Here is a 25,247-nt window from a genome sequence, read left to right on the forward strand (position 1 = left end):
GCAGCAATCACCAGAGAGAAAAAGATGGTCTCTGCTCAATTCCACCTTCTAAATGGAGCTGCAAGGAAGTGTGGACATTTAGTTTTTAGCCTTACAGATTCTTTAGTACAGGAAAATGCACTAGAGGAAATTGAAATGGTTGTTGAATGCCCTGCCATATCCACGGCTTACATATTTGCCAGTCTCTGCTAATGTTTTAATATGTTAGGGCCTCCAAGAGAGCACATAGTAATCAGGTCAAACTGTTATTCTGATGCAGTGTGAATTCCTTAAGCGAAGTGATTTTACGTTGTTTGTGGAGCCTTAGAATGTCCAGTGGGACTTGGTAGCGTAATGGCAAATACAAATTAAAAATAGAAGGGTTAGTTTTCATTTTGGAAAATAAAGAGAGGGTGCCTGAGTCATTGAAGCATCCAACTCTGGATTTTGGCTCAGGTCATCATCTCAGGGTTGTGAGGTCAGGCCCTGCATTGCTCTCCATGCTGGGCGTGGAGCCTGGTTACATGCTCTCTCTTCCTCTCCCTCTGCTCCTCCCCCACCCTAAAAAAAAAAAAGAAAAAAAGAAAAGAATGGGAAGGACTTCTCTTTCCTCCCCTTTCCCTGAGCATTTACTTTAAAAAACCTGTAATTTTAAGTTCTTTTTCTGTCTCTTCGAAATGTATATATATTTTTTTCAAAAGCAAAATAAGCTCCTTGTCAGTTTAATAACACGAAAATGTATTTTTCAAGGACCTGAGAACTAGCTCTTTAGAAAGTAAACACTTAAAGATAGCACCTCTATCTCTTAGTTTCTGTGGGAATATATTTTTTTAATTTAGTTGTTCATTCTTCATATAGTACTCCCAATATGTTTTCTTATAAATTGTGTTTGTTCCATGAGCATTTAAATAGTAATCCCCAAGCTCTGTTCAAATTAATTTAATTCAAATCACTCCATTTTATTTCACTTTTACCTTACTTTTACTAATGTATCATTAGTCTATGGTTGCACATTTTGTTATTTCCATGCCATGCCCCTTACCCTAAGTATTAAATTTCCTGAAACTGAATCCCTACCTGGTTAACAATTCTCCACTCATCTCAAGGCAATCTCACTAAAACTATTTGCTTTCTGGTATTTATGTATGTATGATTGTTCCCAGGGGTCATCACAAAAAACTTTCTAACCCCATAGATTCACCTTTTGTGTGTTGTATGCTTTTAAAAAAGATGTCAGATCTAAGACTAGTATGTTCACGAATTGGTTTTGGTCAAGCTGATGATATTGCTAAAGAACCAACCAATGAAGGGCTCCTGGGTGGCTCAGTCAAGCAAGCCTCTGCCTTTAGCTCAAGTCATGATCCTGGGGGTCCTGGGATCCAGCTCCATGTTGGGAATCCTTGCTCACCAGGAAGTCTGCTTCTCCCTCACCCTTTACCCCTCCACCCACTTGTGCGTGCTCTCTCTTTCAAATAAATAAAATCTTAAAAAAAAAAACACACAACAAAACAAAGAAATACAGTCAGTTCACTAGAAATTATGGTTTGGATCCTGGAAAGATAATTGATTTTAAAAAGAAAATATCAGTTTCTCAAGGAAATAGGAGATCAAACTGTGTTCTGACAAAGGGTCTAGGGAGGATTAGCAAATAGGTCAGGGATGGAACTCAGAGAATGGGCCAGTAACATGAAGAGCTGAGACTGTTCTAAAGACATTTCTAGCTTTTGGTAAGAAAGGTTCTTAAAAGTATTTGCTTTCTTTTTGATCCACAGATAGTGTAGGTCTTCCATAATTAGTTCCATTCCCAGAGTTATATTCTTAGGAAAACTTTATGAATTACATTCTTCCTGAGACTCCTTGATAGAGATGAATGCAATTTCTGTGAGACTGAGAAGGTCAAGCCCCTGTGGTAAGTCTGTTTAGAAGGTTAAGAAGGTCCATCACTACCCTAGTCCCCTCCAGGTGCTGGGTAGAACTGGGAGCATTTTCACATTAGAAACGAAGCTACTCTGGAAAGCTGTGTGGAGGTTCCTCAAAGAGTTAAAAATAGAGATACATTGTGACCCAGCAATTGCACTGCTGGGGATTTACCCCAAAGATACAGATGCAGTGAAACGCCGGGACACCTGCACCCCAATGTTGACAGCAGCAATGTCCACAGTAGCCAAACTGTGGAAGGAGCCTTGGTGTCCATCGAAAGATGAATGGATAATGAAGATGTGGTCTATGTATACAATGGAATATTACTCAGCCATTAGAAATGACAAATACCCACCATTTGCTTCGACATGAATGGAACTGGAGGGTATTATGCTGAGTGAAGTAAGTCAATCTGAGAAGGACAAACATTATATGGTTTCACTCATACGGGAAATATAAGAAATGGTGAAAGGAATTATAGGGGAAAGGAGAGAAAATGAGTGGGAAAAAATCAGAGTAACAAAACATGAGAGATTCCTAACTCTGGGAAACGAAAAGAGGGAGGTGGGCAGGAGGATGGGGTGACTGGGTGATGGGCTCTGAGGGGGGGCACTTGATGGGATAAGCACTGGGTGTTATAATACTATGTGTTGGCAAATAGAACTCCAATAAAAAAAATATACAAAAACCCCAAACACTGGAAATCAAGGAAGTCCTTTGTGGAATATAGCCTGGAAATTGGTTTCTCTTGGTCTTCTTAAGGCTGCAGAGTACTTTTATTTTTAATACAGCAAGGATATCTTGATGGTGAAATATGAACTAGTGTATCATGGGAAGAGATAGACAAAGAGAAGGAAGGGAAATAAGAAATACAGACAAGTTGCTCCTGAGGCCCTGCCAATCTTTGCATTCAGTGCTTGACTAACTCAAGACTCCATCACAGAACAGGATCTATACACTCTGGGGCAGGGTAGTGGTTTTTTTTGTGTGTGTGTTTTGTGTGTGTGTTTTGTGTGTGTGTGTGTGTGTGTTTTAACAATTCTCTTGTCTGCATTTAATTTGTAAGCCTTCTAGTATGTCTGATCATTACCAAGGAAATCAGGAAAAAGTATTTTGCATCCAATTTGGGTTAGAGTATGAAAGAATGACACTGTTTGGGTTCTTACAATTTTCATGAAAGGGTGTGATGCTAAGTTTAATCAGGCTAAGCAGACGTGTAAATCCTTTAATCCATTCTGAGTTGATTTTGTGTGTGTGTGTGTGTGTGTGTGTGTGTGTGTGTGTGTATGGTGTGAGATAAGTGTCCAGTTTCCCAACACCATTTATTGAAGAAAGTGTCCTTTCACCATTTTATTTTTTCTCTCCTTTGTCCTCAGTTAATTGATCATATATATGTGGGTTTATTCATGGGACTCTGTTCTGTTTTGTTAATATATGCATTTTTAAAATAAATTACACATGTAACATTGTATAAATTTAAGGTATACAGTGTGCTACTTTGATATATTCATGTATTATATATTCATGTATTCATATATTCATGTATTATAATATGACCAGCATTGTGGTAATATTTATGACATTACATAATAATAGTACAATAATCTATATTCATTATAGTGTGTGTTATATCTCTATGGCTTATTTGCTACTCATTATGTTTATACCTTTAAACACTATCAATCTTATCTCTCCAGTCTCCATCTTCTGGTAACCATATCACACAGTACTTCCTTTTCTCTGACTTACCTTAACAATGTGATCAAGGCAAATGGCAAGATACCCACCTTTCTTATGGCTGAGTAATATTCCATTGTGTGTGTGTGTTATGTGTGTGTATGTGTGTATATAAATGTATACACACACATCTTTTTGATGCACTGATGGGTTATTTTCATATCTCAGCTGGGAATAATGCTGTAATAAACATGAGGGTGCATATATCTTTTCGAAATCCTGTTTTCATTTTTTTTAGCTATATACCCAAGAGTGGAATTGCCAGATCATATGGTAGACTTACTTTTATTTTTTTGAAGAATGTGCATATTGTTTTCCATGGTGTTTAGGTCAATTTATATTCCCACTAATATGTGTAAGCCTTGCTTTTCACCATTTCCTCACCAGCACTGGTTGTTCTTGACTTCTTCATGATAGACACTCGAACTGGTGTGAGGTGAAAATCTCATTATGGTATTGATTGACATTTTCCTGATGATTAGAGATAGTGAGCATCTGTTCATATGTCTTTTGGCCTTTTTGAGGTCCTCTTTGGGAAAATGTTTTGGTTTTTTTGACGATTTTTCTTTTATCTTTAATTTTTTTTTTTTTTAAGATCTTACTTATTTATTTCAGAGACACAGAGTAAGAGAGAGAGAGAGCGAGAGAGAGCACATAGGCCAGGGGGACAGGAAGAGGGAAAAGCAGACTCCCCTCTGATCACAGAGCCCAATGTCCCAATGTGATATGGGATCTTGATCCCAGGATGCTGGAATCAGAATCACAACTTGAGCTGAAGGCACTTAACTGAGCCACTCAGGTGCCCTGTCTTCTGCCATTTTTTTTCTGCCATTTTAAAAATCAGAAACCTTTTAAGTTCCATGAGTTTTCCACAACCCCTTATGTGATATATAATTTGGGAAAATTTTATTTTATTTGGTAGGTTATCTTTCCTGCCAAATTGTTTTTCTGTGCAGAAGTTTTTGAGTTTGTTGTATTCCCAATTTGTTGATTTTTTTGCTTTCATTATTTGTACTTTTGGTGTCATGTCCAAAAAGAATCATTGCTGAGACCAGTACTGATAAGCTTTTTTCTTTTCTTTTCTCCTAGGAGTTTTATGGTATCATTTTTGAGGTTATCTTTTTGATCCATTTTAAGTTAATATTTATGAGAGGTCTGAGATGGGGTCCAATTTCATTGTTCTGTATGTGTTTCTTCTGTTTTCTCAATCATTTGTAGAGAGATTATCCTTTCATCCTTGGGTCCCTAATCACTTAATAGTTGACCTCATGTGCTACAATTTAATTCTGGGCTTCTGTTCTGTTAATCTATAGGTCTATTCTTGTGCCAGGACCTTATAACTATGTTTTTGTAACTATGACTTTGTAATGTAGTTTGAGATCAGGAACTGTGATACCTCCAGCTTTGTTCTTTTTTCTTAGGATTGTATTGACTCTTTAGGGTCGTCTCTAGTTCCATACAAATTTTAGAATTGTTTCTTCCATTTCTATAAAGAATGACTTTGACATTTTGATGGGGATTGTATTGAATCTGTAGATGGCTTTGGGTAGTATGGCCATTTTTACAAATGGATTCTTATTGTCATGAACAAAGGATGTAAAAATATGGAATTTTCCACAAATTTGCATGTCCTTCTTGCACATGCTAATTTCTCTGTATCATTCCAATTTTATGTATGTGCTGCCAAAGCAAGCACTGGGGATCTTATATAAAGCATACTTCTTATAGTATGTCCAGTAATGGAGGCTCTAAAAATTACAGCTGTCGTTAGTCCATAAGGAATCTTTACCTGAATTTAACAAAGCTCATGGACAAGGCCCTAAGCCAAGGTGCCTGGTTCTGCATGTGGAAAGTGAGCTGTATTTTACATTTACATATTCATTTTTCCAGGTAGTTGAGTACAATGCATAACCTAAAAAACGCCAGGTATAATCCTTACTAATTCTTCTATTTTTATTCAACTCCAGGCCAAATATAAAAGGTTGGCAATATAATTTTAACAGAATGGGCTATAGATACACTCCTTTTGGTATTGTCCCAAAATCTTGCCTTGTTTAAAAATCATGGCTCGTTTGCATAAGGAAAAATAATTCATAGGAAAATTATAACCTTTGTTGTAATCTGCACACCTTCAAAAGCAATAAAAATAAGCTGCTATGAAACAGGATAAGTGGAAGCTCTAAGAGAGAAGTATTAAGGCTTTTGTATATTTCTTACCTACTTAATAATTACTATGTTGAACTGGAATGATGTATGTAATTTCCTGCTTACTCCCAAACACTATCTTAAAAGGCAAGGAAAATAAGTTTCATCCTTGAATTCCAAGCAAAAAAACACAGCGCCACATAGTTGGCATTTAATGAGTGCATAATGCTTATTCTTCACTGTTTTACTTCCTTTAGGAATACAAGTGCAAAGGATCTGAGATAAAAATTTTGAAATAGCAACATGTTGATTCTTTCTAGTGAGACAAACATAGAAGGATGGTTTTCTGTATTTATCCATTTCTTTCTAAGACTACTATAGCTTGGTAGCATACCTTTATAAAAAATTACACCTTACAATACTGGTATTAACTATTTTAATTAATAATTCAATTTTAAAACCCAAGCTCTTTTACTTTACCTTTTTTCCTATTATACTCCCAGACTTTGAGGAAATAGTGTCAAGTTTCGTCAGTCATTACTAATTACAGTTGATCCTTGAACAACACGACAGTTAGGGGCTTTGACCACCCCCCCCCCCCCCGAGGGGTCATGTATACCTTTGACTTCTCAAAAACTTATAATAGCTTATGTTGACCAGAAGCCTTACCTATAACGTAAATAGTTGATTAACATGTATTTTGTATATGTATAACATCCTGTATTCTTACAAAAAGGTTAGTGAGAGAAAAGAAAATGTTATTAAGAAAATCATAAGGAGGAGAAAATACATTTACAGTACTGTACTATATTAAAAACAAGCTGAGTGTAACTGGGCCCATGCAGTTCAAACCCATGTTGTTCAAGGGTCAACCGTATATGCTATTAATTCGGTACTTAAGGACTCTGAGCTCAGATTTGTATTTCTTTATGTGGGAAATATAGGAGAATATACTTTGACTTGCAATTGTATTGCACTTGTGGATCTTCTACATAAATGCAATGCATAATTATTCGTTGTACTAGTATTCACTAAATATCTCTGGTAACCTAGCTCTAAGATAAAATACAACCTGACAAGTTGTAGCTTGGTTTGGAAATAGGAAAATGGACTTGAAATTGTCTAGCATAGAATTAAACATTGGAAGAAACAACAGACCGTATTCAAAGTATGATTGTATTTAGCACATGTTTCACATAATTGCACTTTGTCCAGTGTTGCCCTTAACATTTACATAATGTAGGTGGTGGTCATTTGTTTTCCTTTTGAACTCATTAAAATATTCTTCTGTGAAGGACCTCATAGGAACTTTAAAAAAAATACAATATAGTAAAAATAGACTGTAAAATGCTTAATCTTATTTTATTCCAGAAGTACCATGATCTCAAGGCAACAATTTGAAGTGATCCAATAAAATAAAACTCATTTCTCCTCTTCTATTTAGGTTTAGTGCCTATAATAGGAAGACACTTTTTGTAGCATTGCCATTGAAATCTACCAGGTTTAGATTCTTTCTACTTGCAAGAGAGCTTCGTTGTGGGTGATAAAGAATCAAGTAGAAAATACGGAGGCTTGGATAAGAAACTCTCTGGTGATTTAGCGCAAGTGAACATTTTGTTTTGGGACTGAAGTAAACTCCTTTTATCAATTTTGAAGAAATGCTTATAATGTAAATAGGTCATTCGCAATTCTTCAAACATGAGCTTTCCAAAATGAGCTTGGAAATGGTCTATATTTAAATCTAAAAAGAACCCATGACGAAATGATACTAACTATAGAGCTTCCAATGTTTTATGTCATTTATAGAGAAAAATATAAAGCTGTCCCTGACTTCCTCTGGTAATTAGTGCCTCTTTTATGGTAGCATAAAATGCTCTAATGGTAATGTTGTGTGAAGTCATTTGGTTTTTATCAACTACTGAAATTAAATGTTGTCACTAAAAATAGTGAGATATATAGGTGTGTCAGACTTTCAGGGTGCAGCAGTTTGGCATATGTCTGCCTGAACCAGGCTTTCTTTTGAGGTTCAGATTGAAGGCCTGCCCTGGTAGTTTCATCCCTCATACTAAGGGAAAGTTATTGACTGCTATTCATTCCGTTGCTTTTACGGAGGTAACAGAGAATGTCTGAAAGAAAGGAGATCAAAGTCGAGGAATGAGGAAGGAAGTAGGGAGACACTTGAATATTTTTTTATTTATTCTACATTATTTTTATCTTGCAACAAAGATTAATCTAGTACATTTTTCCTAAATGTAATAGCTGAATCCATCCTTTTAATAAGCTTTTTCCTAAGCAAGAGAATTTTCAATTCTATTTTTACATGATGGTGAAAAGACCAGTGCTAGAGAAGAACAACAAAGCAAACTAAAGGACAAGAGGGAAAGAAAAGAGAAATAGAGTGAAGAGTTTTCTTCAAGCTTCTGTGTTGTTGGAGACGGTGAGGTTCTCTCTGCTGTTTTTCAGCACAGGTTGTCTGTTAACTTCTTTTACTGCCACTGTTCTTGTCTTTGTTCATTCCTATCTTCTCACTTGCCTTTTTAAACTTTCATGATTGCAAAGGCCCTCATGTTACACTGTACAATTATAATGATGACTGATAGAACTTTTTCCTTTATTCCTGTTTCCATTGGACGATTAAGGCTAATGAATCTGTGGACACCATTCCCTTTCTACACCTGGACATGGCAGCCCTGCCCAAAGAAAAGGAGTTTCCTAGAGTTCTTGCCTGAGAGCAAATATTGAAGTAGAGCTAAATGTCACATGATGATGGCCAGTTAGCTAATCTATTTCTGGGAACAGTTAAAACTTTGCCATAATCCCATGATTATTCAGCGGGTGACATGTAGAGAAAGTACTCCAGATTTTGGAATAAAGGTCTGAGACTGCTTGCAAATAGGAGCCCTAAGAGTAAGTTCATAGAAATGAAAATGATTTCAAAGGAAACATTTTATTCATTTAGTAGAGGCAGTTCTAACTGTTCAATGGACTATTCTCACTTTCTGGGAAGAAAGGATGACAACATGCGTAAGCCTAATTCAGAGTTAGTGGAGGACTGGGGGGACTGTGCTCTGGCAAATGAGAATGTGAGGACTGGGGGGACTGTGCTCTGGCAAATGAGAATGTGAGAGGAAGTGATGTGTCACATTCAGTCTGAGCATTTAAGGGTTAGTGTGTTTCTTCTTTCTTCTCTCTCTTGCCCCGCCTCATCAATCCTGGAAACCATAAATAGCAGACATCAGGAAATGGAGGGAAATCCCTGACTTACTACAAAGAATTTTTCATAAATGAGAAATTTTTATAGTATTAAAGCTTTGATATTTTAGGATTTAAGATAGCAGAACCTATCTGCTCCTGACAATTACTTTTAAAACAGTTCTGTGGTACCTACTGTCCATTAAATGATAATTATCATTATTATTATAGTAGTATGGGAACCTAGTTGGAGATGAAATTAGTAACTCTTTCATTGATCATGATCTGTTGAAATGAATTAAGACATATTGGCCAAATATCATGGAATACACAGTAAGTTCTTTTGGCTCATTCTGTGGTATATTTAAGGATGAGAGCAATGGAATCATTTTCATTTAAGTATACTATGCCTTTTTATTTACGCAATCTTACGTAAGCAGCAATATCTATAGTATAATTTTCTGAACTATGACCTAAATAGTTAAGAAAAATAGTTTTAGAAGAAAGGGGAGAGATGGAAAAAAAATAATAGAAGAAAAAAGAAAAAAAAAACTTTGTGTAATTATATCCCCTACCTCAAAAGACTAGTACGGTACAAATGTATGTTTTCAAAACTACTAACTAGGAGAGCCCAAATCACTGAAATCACTGAGTATATTAAATGACTCAAGTAATAAAGAAGCTAAATAGTGAATCACACACTTTTAAGTGTCAAAGTTGGGGTCATTAATCATGGTTTGGCCACCTATATTGCTGGAGCTATGGGAGAAGATCTAGGAAAAATGACTGCACACAGGCCCTAGAATTAAACAGATATGTCCATAAACAAATCAATTTAAAGTTTAAGTATGACTTCAGTTTTCTTAAGTGAACTTCATGCAGTAAACATTTACTATGATCTCTATACCCCAGCCATACACTTTGTTGAGAGCTGTAGGTACGTGACACTCTCAAGGTACACTCCACTTAGAAAAATATAGCAGTGTGCTTTAGCAGTGAATGTAAACCCTAGTTTCCCTTAAAATGTTCATGATTAGCTTGACATCTGGAAAATTGCTCTTTAACACAGAGAGAATAGTTTAAAACTTTTTAATACAAGATACCTAGTTAGATCATTTTGAAACTTTTTATTATGCTTTTCATGTCACCCTGACAGAAAAATGGCACTTTGAAAAGTCAGAAAGAGTTCATGTATCTGTTAGTCGAGTTTGGCTGTGGCAACACCTTATTTCTTGCCCTTGGATTGGATAATCAATCTTTGCCTTGGCTGAGATTGGCTAGGCTTGCATTCAGGGTTGCTTTATATGGTCTCATTCTAAAACTTCAGTGAAAGGAATAGCAGTCACTGGGGGCCTGCTCTTGTCATGGAGGGTGGTAGGAAGGCAGGAGGAGTGGCAAATGGAAACACGTGATGTCTTTCAAAGTCTCTCTGCTTGACCTTGCACCGTTTCCTATCTTCTCAGGTTACTTTGGCCAAAGCAAGCCTTATGTAGGGCAACACCCAAAGTCAGTGGAGTAGAGGTGTATAGTCTTACTCTACTGAGAGGTCTCAAAAAGTTTTTGACCTTTAATTCTATTATTGGGAGAGAAGGTAATAGCAATGAACAGAAGCCATTCAATCACACTCGCCAACCCTGCATATGATTGTGGATTCTAGACACACTAACATCTAAATATAAAAGGCAAAAATAGAAAGTTAGTTTAGGAGACCATCTAGCATAGTAGAAAGTACTTCTTAAAAATGTAAAAATACAAACGAAAAGAAAGAAAATTAATACATCTGGTTACAGCAAGATAGGTTTCTTTTTAATAAAGGGCACTGTGTACAAAATTAGTAAATAGAGAATTGTTGATTTAGATTTATAAGTATCTTCTTCCAATCTAAGAATCAATGCCTGGAATAGGATAAACTCTTATGAAAAAAACAATTCTTATACAAATATGTGTAAAAGATATGAAAAGGGATTTTGAAAAGATTAAAGTGAAAAAGTACCAAACACAGATAAGGGGAAGTCACAGAATTATTAGTAATCAAAAAATATGTTAGAACCATTAGACGGGCTAATAGTAGAGTGCTAAATAATACTAATAATACGACAATGTAATAGGAAACTTCATGCACATCTCCTGCAGGGTAGATTGTTGTGGACATTTGGACTGTAGTGTAGTACCAGCAAGTCAGTTGACATATACGTAACTCCATGATATGGCAATTCTTACATAGAGTATCTAATCCCAAACCATCCTCACATAAAGTCAGAAGGAGAAATACTGTGTGTGTTCTCTTAGGAAAATTTGGTTGAGGACTAAAATGAAGTCAGGGAGGCAGCTTGGGTGCAAAACTTAGGGTAGACACTCACTCTCAAGGTCACATAAGACACGAGAAACAGGGTGGTGTACTCGCTCTGAGAGTCTCCTGAAAATTCGTACCATAGTTGCCTTGCTTGCCTCACCCTAATCTCTTTGTACCCGGATCTCTCTAGGGAGGCACATTGGAGTCAAAGTAGGGGTCTATCACTTGGACAGTAGGTAGATGACATGAGGTAACTGCATAGGATGGATGGAGAATCACACATCATTTCAAAACAATGGTTTTGTGGTAAACACAACTATAGGAGTGAATTTGAAGTTGTTTAATCATAGGAAACATTGGTTGCTGTGCTTTATTTTGAAAATGAATGATCATGGCATTTTATTTTAAAAGCAAATATTAATTAAAACAAAGCAAAATAAATATACCAAAAGGAAAATTAAAATAGTACAACCTATTTAAAAATGTTTATAAAGCAATATCTTTAAAATTGTAACACTAAAATGTGTATTTTTATGATCATAAAATGAAAACATTTTACGTATCAGGATCTTTTAAATATCCAGGGAAAAGGTTTATGTTGTTACATAAAACAGCAGCATATATCTTTAGATGCTCCCCCAGAGAAATGTCACATCTATTTCTCAATCCAGTTTAAAGCTAAAACACTGTAAACCTGATGAGAGGGCTCACTATAATCTATTTTGCCCAAAGACTTTGCTGAAGTTTTGGTGGAGATTTTGAATGGTTTAAAATAACACTACAAATTTGATTTAAATATGCATGATTTGGAGACCTATTAGCAGAATTAGGAGTTGGAGTTCAATGTTGTGGTCTATTTTAAATCCGACTTTTAATAGCTTTGTTAAGTTTCCCTACCCTACCCTGGATGAGAATAGTAACTAAAGATGGGAACCTGACAATTGCCAGATATCCACAAAGAAATACTGAATGTTTGGAAGTCTCTGAGTGATCCCAAAACAATCTGGTCCATCATTTGCTACAATCCAGCTTTCTGTTTCCTTGTCCTCATTTCCATTCTTCATTATGTACATTTACACAATATACTCAAATGTGCCATATATCTCTGAGTAAGTTGTTGGCATAACTGGAATTAATAAATTGATATGAAACTGTTTTTAAAAATGTTTATATTCCACATTTAATGATACCAAGGGTTGAAATAGATTAGTTTGCAGTATGTTCTCAAATAGAACGGAAAAATACAATCATAATCTAAATTCTCTTGCAAAAGAGATAGTAACTCTCAATGTGAGTTTTAGTCCTAATTTGGAAACTAGCTTATTTGCATATCTATAGCAGCAACCTTCCCTACCCAGAAATAAAGAATGACATAATGTCAGATTTTTTAAAAAAATTATTTATTTATTCATGAGAGACACAGAGGGAGGCAAAGACACAGGCAGAGGGAGAAGCAGACTCCATGCAGGAGCCCGATGTGGGACTCGATCCCGAGACTCCAGGATCACACCCTGGGCGGAAGGCAGATGCTCAACTGCTGAGCCACCCAGGCATCCCCATAATGTCATATTTTAAACTACTTTGTTTTCCAAGTACTACAGCATTGTTATCTCCTTCTTTAGGTGTTTGTATTTTTATTTTTATTTTTTAAAGATTTTATTTATTCATGAGAGACACACCGAAAGAGGCAGAGATATAAATAGAGAAGCGGGCTCCCTGTGGGGAACCCCATGTGGGAGACTCAACCCCAGGTTCCCCGGGTCAACCCTGAGCCTAAGGCAGATGCTCAACCACTGAGCCCCCCAGGCATCCCCTATAGGTGTTTTTAATTGTATGGATTGGTGAGACTAGGCCACTGACCAACCTACATTAAATTTACAAGATTTGTATATTCCAAGATTTATAGTTCATAAATTACACAATTTACAAGATTTACAGACATCAGGTAACGTCCTGTGCAGAGTAAAACATGGTAGGTGCCACACTCATTTCCTTTTCTGTCTGCACAGATCTCATGTTCATTAGATTATTGTGATGGCTATATTCTACCTTGGGACAAATGGAACAGATTTCATGCCGGTCTTGTGGAGGATAAGTCACTTGGCTGGTGCAGTGCTGCTTCCTGAGAATGCTACGGAGAAGAATCTAGATCTAGCCTGCACACCGTTTCTCCCCTTCAACAGGCACAAGACTCGTAAATGTGAGGGAAAGAAAAATCAGGGGTTACAAAGTAAGCCTCATCTTTCCTTGTTGCAAATAATGACAACTGACTATAACCACTACTATTACTAATACCGAATACTTATTTTTAAAAAGATTTACATAGATATTTTATTTATAAAGATTATGTGAATTATACTAGGGCTATTTTACAGGTGAAAAAATTAAGTTTGGAGAGGTGAGGTGATTTACTCAGTGTCATACTTTCAGGGTTAAACAAGGAGCATTCTGATTTATGAATTCACATTCTTGGAAAATTATAATGAGGCTATTTGTACCTTAAACATTTATTTAAAGATTTTTTTATTTCACTACAATTATGTAGTTATTTCATAATACTATCCCTGAGATTAACCAGATACTAGAAAATACTATGCACTGTTTCCATGTATATACTATATCCATTTCCTATTAAAGTTGTACTATAACTCATGATTCTATATTTCATTTGATGATGCTTTTTAAAAATGAAATATTTTCTAAGCTATAATATTTAGTCATATAGCTAATTAACATAGATGTCACTATTATTTATGTCACATTAGATAATCGCATGTATCTTATTTCACATTTCCAACGCTAAGAAAAAGGGAGTTAATATGATAAGCTATATTTCATTTAATATTGTTAGAGAATAAGGTGCTATTCTATTAGGTGAAAATTCTAAATTATTTAAATGTACTCATTTGCAAATTAAAGTTAATTATCTGCCTTCATTAAAGTTACACTTACCTACAATGATTGACTTGATGAGGAATATTATGATTGAGTTATAGTTAGGCAAATCCCATTTAAATTTATTTTCATGAATTATAACCTCATATCACAGTAAAGTTACTTAAAATATAGTGTCTTGTAAAAATACAACATAAGAGTCTAGATTTTTGTATCTATTTCAGTATCGTTTATGACTAGAACTTACTAATTTCTCTAATAACAAGTAATATCTTTTATGAGAGTGATGAGTACTTGAGTTTCACTGTGGTTGGAAGTATATATGGTGTTTTACAAAATATTACAAGACTAAGCACACCATCTATGCAGTCTATGGTCTGTACAAGTTTCAGTGATAAGCAGTGTGTTTTTTTATCTTACCTAAAACTACATGAATCTGAAAAAAATTTCATAAGCATTTCTGTGGACAAGTTCCAGTGTAGATATTGGAAATGCAGCACCGAATCAACAAACACTCTCTGCCTTAGTAGAGCTTAAATTTTAGTTGAGGGAAAAGATTAAAAGCAGCGTATAAATTAAAAAATATATATATTAATATTCCTTTCAAAAAGAAAAGGGAGTTAGGATAATGAGAATGATGCAGAGAGGGCATAATCTTACAAAGGGTTCAGGAAAATTCTCATGAAGAAAGTAAAATAGGACTGAAGAAGAAAATCGGAATGAAAGCCAAACATGTGTCTTTGGAAGAGCTTTCCCAACATAAAGAGAAATGCAAAGCCCCTGAGGTCGGACCCTGCCAGGATCGACAGACCTGATGAGTAGAGGAGTGGTGGGAGAGAAGCTTAGGGAGGCAACTTGCTCCCAATCACATGACATAGATGGTAAATGGCCAAAGCAAGGATTTGTAATTTTTTAAAATATTTATTTATTCATGAGAGACACACAGAGAGAGGCAGAGACACACAGGTAGAGGGAGAAGCAGGCTCCATGCAGGGAGCCCAGTGTAAGACTTGATCCCAGGACTCCAGGATCACACCCTGAGCTGAAGGCAGACCTCTACCACTGAGCCACCCAGGGATCCCCTAGGGATTCGTAATTTTAAGAGATAAATGACAGGCAGGCAATCAAATTAATGAATAAAGCAATGGATGGCTGAATGACTAAGTAGATGGAAAATTTGATTAATAGATAGCCAATTATTTAGTTAGTCCTTTCAAGAACCTTGTTCAGTCTACTTTGATGTCTAAAACAGTGGGTACTTCTAACAGGAGAAAGAAACCGAGTAACCACATATAAAGCTGCCCAATATTACAGCAAGTGTTCACATCTGAGTTAGATACAGAACTGCGATTGGAAGGAATTATACCCCGGAATTTGATAGTCCCAAGATACGAATATAAACTGTAGGATACTTTTACATTATACTCTAATAACGACAGTGGCCTTTAAAGCACATATGGGTTTTTATATTTATAGTCTGGCAGCGTCTTACTGTAGATCTGATGCCTTTTTATAGTTCAGGAATCTTTGATTTTATAAAGAACCATGACAGCTTCTATAGAACAGCCTGTTCTGTACCAGTACTGCTCATAGATGATAAACAGAGAAGTCAAGCACAGGGCGATAAACAGCAAGAAGCAAGCTAGAGGGGACAGTAGGACATAGTAATTGGGCAGATCCTGGCCAAGGGGATGAGAGAAATGGAAATCCTCCCTTCGATTACCTGAAACTATGGTATTTGTTAATATGGAGCAGTAAAAAGGTGAGCACTAAGAAGCTATGTCACGTCCTGCAAGAACTAGTATGCTGGGCAAAGGACATTTTTCCCAAGTGTAGGTCGTTTGCAGAATTTACCCATAAGATCTCAAATGGAAAGGTTCTCTATTTTTGTAATGCTAGTTTCTTCGTTGCTGTCAAGGACTTTTAGCCAAAGGTGAGTGAACAAGGTGGGTTCTCACCTCAGGGAGGGAGGGCATGCACACCATCGAGGAACGGGGAGTGTCTCCGAAGAGGCTGTTCGAATCCATTTCACCATTTAGCTTTGGTCTAAGGAAGAGTGAGCTCTCTGGGCTGGACACTGTCGGAAAGCAGGGGCAATTCTAGGAGTGGGAGTGGGGAGAAAAGATACTCTTTGTTTTTTTTGTTTTTTTTTTTTTACACTAAAAGTGTTCATTCTCTTGTAAATGGTACGATGACCTTGTTTTTATTTGCACTTAGAATCATGAACTGGAATTTCCGTTTCTCATTTGTGTCTCAAAGTGACCTTGGCCTAAGTTGGTAAATTGTGAGATTGTTTATCAAATGGGAGAATAAATGGCCCTCGGGCACCAGACCAGCTTCCGAACATGAGGAGCTCTTGTCTCTCCTTTTCTCACATTTCTCAGAACTTTCTAAGGAAAATTAGCCTACATATTGCAGACACGAGTAATTTTGTTAAACTATGTAAATTCTATGCAGAACTCTAAAATTATCCCACTTCCTCAATATACAGAAGAAATAAAAGTGATTTATGTTGTAGAGTTTTCAGTGGACTTACCTTGAAAGTGTTTTTTTTCTCCATGTACTGAGATATGATTTTTATCCTTAATTTTGTTAATTTGGCTTATTACATTGAGAATTTGTGGATGTTGAGCCATCCTTTTATTTCTGCAGTAAATCCTATTGGATCACGGGGTCTGAATCTATTCTTTGGTTTGCTGGTATTTCATTGAGAATTTATGTTCATCAGGATATTGCTCTGTAAGTTTCTTAGGGCATCTTTTCAGGTTATGGTCTCAGGGTAATACTGGTCTCACAAAATGAGTAGGGAGTGTTCACTGTTCTTTTACTTCCAAGAATTTGAGAAAGAGTAGAATTCATCAGTGCAGTGGTTTGGTCCTGCAGTTTTGTTTGTTGAGAGGTTTTTGATGATAGACTCAATCTCCTGACCATTAATTGGTCTTCTCAGATTTTCTATTTTAGGTTTTTTTATGTTTCAGTCTTAGAAGGTTTTGTTTCTAAGGGTTTATCCATTTCTTCCAGGTTGTCCACTTTGTTAGTATACTCTTACAGTCCTTTGTATTTCTGTGGTATTAGGATTTTATTATATTTTATTTCTGACAGTACTGGGGTTTTCCTTCGTGAGTCTAGCTAAGGGTCAATTTTATTTGTTTTCAAGGAACTCAGTCTCATTGACTTTGTTTTAGTATCGATTTCATTGGTTTCTGCTCTGACCTTCATTTTCTCCTTTCTACTACTAACTTTGGGCTTCCTTTGTTATTTTTCTAGCTCCTTGAGGTATAAACTTAGGTTGAGATTTTTATTTCTAGAAGTAGGCCTTCATAACTGACATTTTCTCTTAGAACTGGGTTTGCCGCATTCTAGAAACCTAGCTATTTTTTACTGTCAAATATTTTTCTTTTGATTTCTTCTTTGCTTCATTTGCAATTTAATCTCCTCACCTATGAATTCTCCAGTTTTCTTCTCATAATTGACTTATAGCCTCATACCACGGTGGTCATAAAGGATGCTTCATATGCTTTCAATCTTAAATATGTTAATGTTTGTTTTGAGACCTAATGTATGATCTATCCTGGAGAATGTTGCATGTGCTCTTGAGAAGAAAGTTGCTTTGGGATAGAATGTTCTGCATACATCTATTACGTCCATCTGGTCTAACATGTCATTTAAGGACAAGGTTCCTTTATTGATTTTCTATCTGGATGATCTATTCATTGGAGCAGAGTACTAAGGTCTCCTACTACTAAGGTATAGCTCTCTATTTCTCCCTTTAGGTCTTCAAATATTGCTTTGTATATTTGGTTGCTTTTCTATTGGGTTCATAAATATTTATGTTCTGTCCTTTTCTTAGATTGACTTAAAAAAAAAAAAAAGATTTATTCATGAGAGACACACAGAGAGGCAGAGACACAGGCAGAGGGAGAAGCAGGCTCCCTGCTGGGAGCCCGACACAGGAATCCATCCTAGGATCCCTCCAGGATCACGACCTGAGCCAAAGGCAGACGCTCAACCACTGAGCCACCCAGGTACCCCGGAGATTGACATTTTCATCAATATGGAAAGCCTTTTATTATTGTTATAATTTTGTTGTGAAGTCCCTTTTGTCTCATACTAATATAGCTACCTCAGCTTTCTTCTGATTTCTATTTTCATGAAATAGCTCTTTTCCCTCCCTGCAGTTTCACTTGGTATATCCATATATCTCCTTATATAGTATGGACAACATATACCTGTATTGTTTTAAATCCATTCAGCCTATGTCTTTTGATTGGAGAATTCAGGTATGTACTTATTGCCCTTTTGTGTAGTTCCTCTCTTTCTTTTTCTCTTATTCTCTGCTTTTGTGGTTTGATGATTTTCTTTTGGCATGCTTAGAATCCTTTCTCTTTTGTGCATCTGTTGTAGGTGTTCCTTTGTGATTACCATAAGGCTTATGTAAAAATGTTATTTATAGCAGTATATTTTAATTTGTAAAAACTTAAGTTCACATACATTTTGGAACTATTTTTTACTTTCACAACATTTTGTTTTGGTATCACCTTTTACCACTTTTTAATTTTTTTTTTTTTTAAATTTTTTTTATTTATTTATGATAGTCACAGAGAGAGAGAGACAGAGAGAGAGAGGCAGAGACACAGGCAGAGGGAGAAGCAGGCTCCATGCACCGGGAGCCCGATGTGGGATTCGATCCCGGGTCTCCAGGATCGCGCCCTGGGCCAAAGGCAGGCGCCAAACCGCTGCGCCACCCAGGGATCCCTAATTTTTTTTTTTTTAAAGATTTTATGTATCTATTCGTAAGAGAGAGAGAGAGAGAGAGAGAGAGAGAGAGAGAGAGAGAGAGGGAGAAACAGGCTCCATGCAGGAAGCCTGACGTGGGACTTGATCCTGGGTCTCCAGGAGCACACCCTGGGCTGAAGGCGGCGCTAAACCGCTGAGTCACCTAAGGATCCCTTTTACTACTTTTTATCTCCTTTCTACCTTAATGTAGTTATTTTTACCACTTTTGTTTTAATTAGCACCCTTTCTTTACAGCTTAAACAATTTTCTGTAACATTTTTTAAAGGCTGATTTAATGATGAACTTCTTTAGCTTTTGCTCGTCTAGCAGTTTGTCTTAATTCTGAATGGTAGCTTTGCTAGGCTTAGTATTCTTGATTGGAAGGTCTCTTCTTTGAATATTCTGAATATATCATGACTTTCCCTTCTGGCCTACAGTTTCTCCTGAAAAATCGGGTAGTTTATTGAGTACCCTTATATGTAACAAGTTATTTTTCTTTTTAGATTCCTGCCTTTTCTCTAATTATAAATGTGTCTGGGTTTGGGTCTTTTGAGGTTCATATTGTTTGGAATCTGAGCTCCCAGGAACTGTATGTCTATTTCTTTCTCCAGGTTAGGGAAGTTTTCAGCCATTCTTTTTTCTCCCTTTAACTGGCCTTACCCCTTCGTCCTGTTAGCCATCTGAAACCTCAGTCAACTCTGCTGTGGTAGCAGAAACTCCAGGCTCAGGCATGCCATCTAAAGCAGCACCTACCCTGCTCTGAATGTCCCTCATCCCCCACTTGTCTCCCAACCCAAATGCTGTCATTTTTTTATATTCTGACTTTGGTATATTTGCTGCTCCAACTCCCTGCACATACAGCAAAAGGACAGATCCTGGCATTCACTGCTGTGAGGTGTGCACAGCAGCCCCCTGGGTCCTGTCCTTATGGTGTCCACTTCAGCCATTGTTACTTCAAATACGTTTTCCTCCCATCTCTCTCATCTCACTGCCATTACAGTGTTAATCTGCTTGATGTCCTTTATCTTCACTTTTTTTCCATTCTTTTTTTGCTGCTCTTGTGGGAGTTTCTCTGCCTGTCTTAAAGTTGACTGGGACACTTCCATCTGCTTCATCTAGTCTGTTGTCGAACCCCTTCTGGGGTTATTATATTCTTCAGCTCAGTGATTTCTTTACAATAATATAAAACACAGTCCCTTGCAGACCTAGTTCAGATGTTTTTTTTTTTTTTTTAAGATTTTTTATTTATTGAGAGAGGGTGCATGCAAGTGGGGAGAGGGGCAGAGATAGAGTGGGGAAAGAGAATTTCAAGCAGACTCTCCATGCTGACCATGGAGCCTGACTTTGAGCTCAATCTCATGACCCTGAGATCATGGCCTGAGCCCAAATCAAGGGCAGGTTGCTTAACCAACTGAGCCACACTGGCACCTCACCTGGTACAGATTTTAAAATACTACATATATTTTTATTTTTCTACATTAGTGTCCAGAAGTTACTTTTCTTTAAAATTAAGCTACTGTACTTTTGTACAGTAGTAACTCAATACCAGGAAAACCAAGATAAACAGAAATAAGTATAGTTTTCCCAAAGTTGCAGCCTAAAAAGTTGATCCTATATACATGAATGGGTTTCTTTGCTGGAAAGTCCAAAGGATATGAGGAATATAAAAAGGTTTCCTAAGGCAAAGGAGGAAGATACCCTTTATGCATTCAGTTTTCTGTCCCTTTGCCACATTCATATTCTTTTCCTGCCGTCTGTTGTCCACTTGTTGTCTCTAAGCAACTAATGAGAATGCTGTCTCTGTAGGAGCTTTCACTCCGAATATCAGCTATTAGGTTCTGCAATGGCCTCATCAGAAGTCATTTTAGCTAGTGTGCAGACAAGGTCTAGGTTATTAAGGATCTTAAAGACAAGTTAAGAGCCAGCCCCAGGCAGATTGTGTGTCAATTGCATCTCTATTTTGTTTTTAACAAAAGCCACTGAGTATGCTCTTTGGAAACTATCATTTGTTTTTGATCATCACCATTTGGAACTTCAACAAAGTGAACCAGAAGTAGTCCCCTTTCATTTTCAGAGAGGGCACATTACTCTCTGGATTAGTTATATTGGCTTCAACTACTTATCCAACAATTCCAAAACCATGATGCACATGGACTCCAGTTTAGACTCCACTTTGTCCTGACAGTCTTTAATCAGCTGAAACTCTTTGTAGGAGGACCTGTTTTCTGATCAGTGTTGGAGAGAAAGCACTGAATAGACCCTTCTACCCCTGACCATTTTCTTGTAGGCCACTGAGAGCATGTTGCACCCCCTGTTGGACAGCTTGGTGCCTTATTTCATCACTGCCTTCAAGGACATGTCTGTGCCATTATAGTGTTCTGCCTCCTTGGCAGCCTCACTTTCTGTAACTGCTCTATCTTTTCCTTGGGAATAGGGAGAGAAGAGCAAGGGCAGATAATGTAGAGGCATGCAGAGGGCATTCATGTGCCTTGTCGGCAGCTCAAGTCCCACCAATTAGATCTGCTTTTGGCTTTACCTGAGGATCCCTCCAGTCTCATCCTTCCCTGGAGCCAAGGGGTGGGCCACCATCAGAGGGAAGCTTTTAAAGTATCCAAATATAGAAGGCAGTCCAAGATGGCAGTGGAGATGAACCCTGAATTCACCTCCGCCCACAGACACACGCCATCCACATCTACATTTGAAGCAGTTCCCCTTGAAGAAGAACTGAGATTTATCTATGCAACAAACCAGAGGCGGACCACATAGAAAAGAGGAGAGACAGAGACACGGTAACAACAGAGACCCATCTTCAGTGCAGAAATGTGCAGTAGGAGGGTTATCTGTGAAGGGCCCAAACCCAGACTCACCTGCCCTGGGACACCACAAAGAACCAATAGCTTAAAGAGCAACTATACTGTAACTGAAGGAAATCTATGTACTAATCCAAGAGTGTCTGCCAAATTGGCTGGAACTGTTGGAACTCAATACTGTCAACCGAGGCAGGATCTAGGCACTCTAGCCAGCATACTAGGGCTAGGCCAGTGTACCCGGAGACCCTAGCTCACATCAGGTGGCCCCAGCTTGTGTCTGCTTGAGCTCCAGCCAGATGCTGAGGCAACCCCAATGCAGCACGCCCTGGCAAGCCTGCCAAAGCTGCACGAGCCGTGGCCCTGACCCAAGACTACTACTTCAAGACAGGGAGAGGTAGAGAGCTGTTCTGCCTAATTCAAACACAAAAAGTCAAACCACAGAAGTAGACAAAAGATTGACATTTTCATTGGTGTAGAAGTTAAACTCCAGGGGAAGAAAAAATAACAAAATGGAAGTATTTTATCCGACAAAGAGTTGAAGGTAATGGTCACAAAGGTGCTCACTGTAAGAAAGAGCCAATCAGAGCTGAAGAATACAGTAACTGAAATGAAGAAGAGACTAGTGGGAATCAAGAGCAGGTTTGATGAAAGACAACAGTGGTAATCACCTAAGAGAATAGCAAAAAAAATAAATAAATAAAAAAATTAAAGGCTATCTATGTATAGATAGAGATCATTTTTAAAAACTTTAAATTCTTTTTAAGAGGCTTGTGGCACAACACCAGGCATAGTAACATTAGACTTCCTTTCCCAGAACAGGCCCCTCCTGCCACATGTTTCTATCCAGACTTTTTGTCAGTGCTGAGGTAGGAGAATTCTTTACAAGGTCCAGTCCAGGATAGTCTCAGCAGGGGAATAGGATTTTTTTTTTCCTGGAACCTAGTAATTGTACCATATATATGGATATTACAAAAGGAGATGTGTCCCAGAAATAAAAAAAATACTCCAGAGCTGCAATGCATTTATTTACATTTGTTCACGGTTTTAGTTACAAACAAAAACAGTAAATGTGTTGTGCAGTGGGCTTATCTGCTATTCTTGTATATGACAATGTTCATCCTGATGTTCATCCTGATGCCTGAAGACACAGGGGCTCAACGATCTCATCTATTAATTGAAAGCTATCAGTTCTAAGTACTCTCCAGCTACTTGACTCTCTAGTGTTGCTAGGGTTCAAAAATTAATGGTTTCTGGAGTACCTGAGTGGCTTAGGGGTTCAATGTCTGCTTTCAGCTCAGGGTGTGATCCGGGGCCTGGGGACCGAGTCCCACATTGGGATCCCCGCCGGGAACCTGATTCTCCCTCTGCCTCTCTGTGTCTCTCATGAATAAATAAGCAAAAAATCTTAAAAAAAACAAACATAAAAGAGTGGTTTCTGATATCTACAACATTAATCTGAATCAAAACATATAGCAAAACCTGTACAGAAAGAATATAATTTGGGTTATAATGGAACACATTGTCAGTGTCTAAAAATTAGACATTATCTTTTGAAACAGGCATTTTTTTTCTTTTTTGAAATACTAGGAAGATTAAGTTTGTTGGCACTGTTTTCTCACTTTTTCTTGTGATGTGAATGTAGATGGAGGCTTTTAAAACTGAAGACTTTATTGGTGGTGCTGCGAGTTCAGAAAAGATGAACTTGGATTGTTATGAGAAAGTTGATTCATTACTTTATCAATGCAGGCTTTGAGAAAATGCACTTATAGAAATATTCTGATTTTTGTGTCAGAGTGATAGAAAATACAGTAATATTCCTAGCATTAAAATGAGTCTATTTGAAAGAGTTTGCTGAGCTTTCTTAAACTGAATCCTTTATAAAACCCTTTTGGCAAAAAACTTAGAATAAGTGTATCACTTATTTATGAACATGTATATAGCAAAAAAACTTACTTCAGCTACCTGTTTGGTTCTTCAAAGGTACTTAGCTTTTTGTTTCTTTCTTTATATCTTGTGGCCACTCTAGATAATTCTTAAACTGCTCTGGCAGGCAGTATTTGCACTTGTGTATATTTAATGGTAGTTTTCAAGTAAATGGAATCGTCGTTGGATTCCTTTCATAGTACTTCTGCTCCCCTTTAGATATATTAGTTTTTGAGCTTATAATTATTACTAATAAACTAAAAGCTTTGAAGGTAGAGATTTGCCTTGCTTTTTCATTAACTGCGACACTGGGGATATTTCATTGCTTACTGTAATAATGCAAAAATATTGGCTAAAGTTTAGTCAAAATTGGTAGGGCACAGAAATAAAGATTTAATAGTAGCTAAATCCTGTTTCCTACACGGATCCTGGCAGAGGGAAGCTAGGTAACTCTCAACAGTTACCAGCTAATTTTCACTCCTAGGAAGGAAGGCACTCAAGCTGGTGGTTCCTTGGCACAAGCATTACTGTGGTCTTGTCCTGCCTAGTTTGGGTAGATTTTTTTAGCTGCACATTGTCCTTTTCCTAAATTCAGAGATTAAATTCTGTCCCTGAGAACTGCCTAAGTTAGAAAAATTACATGAAGTCCTCCTTCTTTCTATTCAATATGGCCAATTCTTGATGAAATTTTAGTGTTCTATTATGTTCCTTTCCAGAGGGCTTTTCCGTTTATTCTTTGGTTGTGTGTTAGAGTGTTTATTTTTAATAGGGCTCTCTGATGGCTTTCTCAAATTCCAGTTTTTACAGTGTATAGGAAGTTGGCTGGCAGTTGAGTAGTGGGTCTTGTCCATAGCGTATCTAGTTGCCTTTTTTCTGTGATTTCAGCTGTGCCAACGCATTGCTGTATCTCAAGAAAGAATTTCCCATTCGGCTGATTAGAGCAAGAGTCACAGGGAGCCACAATTAAATGCGGGATCCAAGTAATAACTAAGACTACTTCTGACAATGTATAAAAGATATGTTTCAATTATAATTTAGCTTTTCAGATGACGTTCTTGGACATAAATTGGTAACCACGGAACCTAAAATTGAGTGATAAACCAAAAAGGCCTAATGAACCCAAGGGGAAAAAGAGTTTCATAACCACAGAGATTCCAGTCTAATTGATACTGTTCATGTATAATAGAGATTATTGAGGTCATTTGTGAAACAGGTAGTCTATTTTTGTTTTGTGTTTTTCCCCCTCTCACTAGCTGTGTGTGTAGGGGATGGAGGGAGTGTGTCCCTGGATTTGGTGTAAGCTGTCATACAAAGCTGTATGCCTGTGTATATACCAGGAGGTGTATTAATCACAGATAAGTTCTAAAAATCTTATGCCTTTTTTCCTCCCATCAGCCCTTAGCAAAGGCTAAACAAAATTTAAAAAAAAAAAATAGAGCTAGAGAGTTACACTCTACTTTAAGTGTGACTTAAATGTCTGCCAGCCTCCAACCATTCTGCTGCTGATGCTTACCTGTCCTCCTGACTGAGTAGTGAGCCACCTGCACACACACACACACAAAACCCTGGAATAGTCC

The 25,247-nt window shown here is 37.3% G+C and overlaps 1 pseudogene; it reads right to left on the reverse strand.

The window, feature by feature from the left end:
* Positions 1-5,234: 5,234 nt before the first annotated feature.
* LOC121490232 lies at positions 5,235-5,332 on the reverse strand (annotated as a pseudogene).
* Between the last annotated feature and the right edge of the window lie 19,915 nt (positions 5,333-25,247).

The sequence above is a fragment of the Vulpes lagopus genome, chromosome 4 (assembly GCF_018345385.1).
Source record: "Vulpes lagopus strain Blue_001 chromosome 4, ASM1834538v1, whole genome shotgun sequence".
In the NCBI taxonomy this organism is placed as follows: domain Eukaryota; kingdom Metazoa; phylum Chordata; class Mammalia; order Carnivora; family Canidae; genus Vulpes; species Vulpes lagopus.